This window comes from Mandrillus leucophaeus, unplaced genomic scaffold (assembly GCF_000951045.1).
Source record: "Mandrillus leucophaeus isolate KB7577 unplaced genomic scaffold, Mleu.le_1.0 Scaffold3768, whole genome shotgun sequence".
NCBI lineage: Eukaryota > Metazoa > Chordata > Mammalia > Primates > Cercopithecidae > Mandrillus > Mandrillus leucophaeus.
The window spans coordinates 716-4,926 of NW_012103996.1; the positions used below are offsets into that span (position 1 = coordinate 716).

The 4,211-nt window shown below is 52.0% G+C and overlaps 1 pseudogene; it reads right to left on the reverse strand.

The window, feature by feature from the left end:
• Window positions 1-1,996: 1,996 nt before the first annotated feature.
• The window catches only part of LOC105546968, a 13,917-nt pseudogene continuing 11,702 nt past the window's right edge, over window positions 1,997-4,211 (reverse strand).

The window sequence follows — 4,211 nt, forward strand, 5'->3', positions numbered from 1 at the left end:
TCGCTTTATTTCATTAATTTTATCTTTAATCACTAATATTCTTTCTTCCACTTGATTGAATGGGCTATTGAAGCTTGTGTATCCTTCGCAAAGTTCTCCTACTGTGGTTTTCAGCTCCATCAGGTTATTTAAGCTCTTCTCTACACTCCTTATTCACACCCACCTGTATGAGGTGTCTCTCCACCCCTACTGGGCAGTGTTTTTCAGTCAAGCTACATGGGAGTCATGGGCCTACTTGAGGGAGTAGTCTGTCTGTTATTGGAGCTCCAACGTCCTGCTGGGAGAGCCACTGCTGTCTTTAGAGCTGTCAGGCAGGGACACTGAAGTCTGCAGGAGCTGTCTGCTGCCTTTTGTTCAGATATGCCCTGTCCCCAGAGGTGGAATCTAGAGAAGCGGTAGGCCTTGCTGAGCTGCGGTGGGCTCCGCCCAGTTAGAGCTTCCCTGCCACTTTGTTTACACTGTGATCATAGAAACGCCTACTCAAGCCTCAGCAATGGAGGAGGCCCCTCCCCCCACCCGCCCCATTATGTGATGCAGTTTCCCCGCCGCCCTCTCCCCCTTACTGGTCAAGATCTAGCTCCAGCGGAGGATGCTCCAGGGACAGCGAAGGGCCGGGACTGGGATGCAGGGGCTGCCTTAGAGCCTGGATGCATGGGGTGGCGGCGTGTGAGGCACCGGGCTGGGGTGCACCGCCGGGAAGAACGCGCTGGGTTTGGGATGCTGCCCGACTGGGCGTCCCATAAACCGGGGCAGTCCCCTACCTTACAACTCTCGGGTGAGCTCCAAGGTAGGCTTGGCCATGGCGACCGCCGCTGCTGAGGCTGCTGCACAGGAGCCCCCGCCACATCCCACATCCCCACCGCTGGGGAGCGGTGGCACATGCTAGACTCGGTTTCAGTAAATCCCGGGCGCTGAGCGCTGCAGCAGAGGCGAGCCCGCTCCAGACAGGGTCGGTTGCGTGAGCGCTCCCACCCCGGGCCTTGGAGCTCCAGCTCCTACGCCCGCCCGGAGAGCTGCCCGACTGAGCATGCGGGCCGCGCTGCCTAGCCTGCTGAGACCCCACGCGCTGGCGCCGACATCTCTCGCCAGCTCCGGCGTCAGAGGCCCAGCGTGCGTCGCCTAGTGTCAGTGTCTTGGGGCGGATACAGCGTCCCCACTTTCCGTCTACTCAATACTCGGGCCGTGGGCAGAACCCATTTCTTTTGTTTGTCTACCTGGGTACCTTGCAGGGCGTTTCTCTATTCCCCACCGGCTCAGGACCCGTCCAGCTTGTCCTTGCTGACTCGGGAGGGAACTGCTGGGAGGGGAGGTGGCCTGATCTGGGAGGCAAGGGGCAGGGAGGTGTTAGAGTTCATCCTTCCCCACTCTCGCCCGGCTGGTCCTGCCTCGGGGATCTCCGTGGCGTCCTGGGAGTTCCCGTGCCACCTTCCTTCCAGTTGGCAACTCTGCGGACACCTCCATTCCTGAACATCATGCTCAGGTCCTGGAGACAGGGAGGAGGGCTGGGGGATCCAGAGATCCAGCCTGGCCAGACTTCTGCTCTCTGCTCAGCTAAGCACCCCACACTGAGAAATGAACACGTGGATTCCATTCAAAGCCCTGCAGTCATCTGCATTTTATTTGCCCCTAAATTACAAGTTGTTAATTTGCAACTCTGCTCCCTCCACTCCAGGTTCTTTCTCTCCCATCACCCATCAAATTCTCCAGTGGCCCAGGCAAAAAATATCTGTTGGTCTTTGCCAAGGTAGACTCAGCCTTGTCAGCAGGCCTGTCCTGTGTTCTCAGGGGAGGCCTTTACCCAAGGCCACAGCAACAGCAGGAATCCCGAGTGAAACGCCACCTTGACTGCAGGGAAGGCTGCATCTTTTCACAGAGCAGAACTGATTTTATGAGTTGAACAGTAAGGTGAGCAGAGGTGGGAAAGGCCAATGGATGAATGCAGGAACAGCACCAGGAGCTAAAGCCCAACTCTGCCCCGTGGGCTGTCGCAGGGTCCTCAAAGGCGGGACGGGGTTCCTCCACCCACCACCACTGTCTCCCCAGTGATGTAGCTGGCATCTTCAGAGCGCAGGAAAGACACGATGCCAGCACAATCCTCTGGCTCACCTAACCTGGGGAATAGGGGAAGAAAGGAAGGGAGTAAAAATCAAACAGGTCTGGCCCCATCACCTGGGACACAGGGAATGAAATTTGCTTAATCAAGAATTATCAGATGACTTTTTGGGATCAGTGTACAAGCTTTCCATCTATCAAAAAGTGTTACCATGAGGATATGCTGTTATAATTTAGTATAAGCATACTGTACTCACAAAAAACCATTACCCATAATATTCAAATACTATAGAAACACACTGTTTTTTTTTAGAGGCTTAGGACACCAAAATCCAAAGTTATATAGGTAAAATGCTGAGCAATTATTTCATACTTCAAAAAAATGGTTTCACATGTGCACACACTAAAGTATCAGGGAGTCTGTGTGACAGTAAATGGTGTGTTTAAAGTGATTTCATTTGTACAGATTCAGCTTGCAACTTTTTCAGGAATCTATACTTGTCCCTTAACTCAGGACTTCTCCCAGAGCTCTGCACTGCTGAAACCCCGATGTCTCTGGGTTTACCTTTTGAAAGGGAAACTGACTTCTTGCTCAGGCCACTGCAGTGATAGTGTTTATGAATTTGTGGTCTGTGAGGCAGAGGAGAGCCTGCCTGTGTTATCAGTGGGACTGAGACAGCGGACTGTGGGCTGCTAGGGACCAGACCTTTCCATCTTCATGCCTCTTAGGGCTCTTGATCCCATGACAGTTTTACCTTCTTATCTACAGGATTTCTTTCATTCTTTCCTCTTTTTCCTTGTCCTTGCAGAGCTGCAGGAAGAAGGTTTAAGAGGAGGAAAGTGAGGAACAGAAAGGGAAGAAACTGCCTGTCCTCATGGCAAGAGAGTAAGGATGGAGAGACTTCCCTCTTTCACTTCCTATTTTTTTTTCTAGCTCCCAGCTCTCCCCACTGCCGTCATGTGTTTCATTTGTTTCAGGTTCTAGTGATGCATTTTGCTGCATCTCTCCAATTCTCATCCATGTAAGGAGAGAGGAAACAGTGTGAGTAGAGTCTGAATACCTCAGTCTCCACCCTATGCCTTAGGAATGGTGTGATTGGAGTCTGGCTTGGAGAGGGCAGCTGGTACAGAGAGGCAATATGGAAAAGCCAAGGGAAGGAGAACGGAGTGGTTGAGAGTTCAGGAATCAGGTACTGGGCTTCCCTGTCCAAGAAGATGGATGCCTTTCAAGGGGTTCCAGTGGGATGCAGAGCTCCCCTTCCTCACCATCCTGCTGAAGCTGGTCTTGATAAGTCCAGGTGCTAGGCAGTTCACTCTAATGTTCCTTGGGGCTAGCTCTATGGCCAGGGTCTTTGTGAGGCCCAGTAAGGCTGTTTTACTGACACTGTAAGGACTGAGGCCCTGGAGAGAGAAAACAATGGGTTAGACTCATAGTTTCCAGGTCATTCTTCATTCTCATTATTAGACACAAAAGACAGTGCTCAATAGGGATCTCCTGTAAGGGAGGGGCACAGTTAGGAAACTGTCTTGTGGCTAAACCTCCCCTAGGTTATGGTTTGTGGAGGCAAGGCATCTATTTTGTGGGCAGGAACTTGGTGTGATTCTAAAAGGGGACACAAACTTCTTTGGGTAACATGAGGGTTGGAAAGATATGGAGTGGAGGATGGGATGGAAGGGGCAGACCAAAGGGTTCTTACAGGAGATGGACTGAAGGCTGCTATGGAGGCCACGATCACCACTGAGCCGCCTCTGGAAAAAGAAGAGAGCTGATGGTCTTCCCAGCGTGGACCACTGCCCTCAGCCCGTGTGGGGTCCCATCTCACCCAGGCTCTCTCTCACTCTCTGTACCCTCGTTTCTCCATTTCTGGCACCACTGCCTTTGTCATCAGGGCTGGGGCCTTCACATTAATGTCCAGAGTCTGAAGCCAAGAGAAGAAGGGGAAACAGCATGAGTGAAGAGCACTGGAGGAGGCATGGCAATGAGGAGTTAGAGTGGGTTCCTAGGATGTTTGTCAGAGCTGAGGAAGATCTTAGGATGATTCACCTGCATCTTGCACATGAAGAAACTGAGGTTCAGGGAGAAGTAGCTCTCACCAGCTTCTCAGCTAGATAATGATACATTAGGTTCAGGTGAGAAAAAATGGAGCCTGGTTCATCTT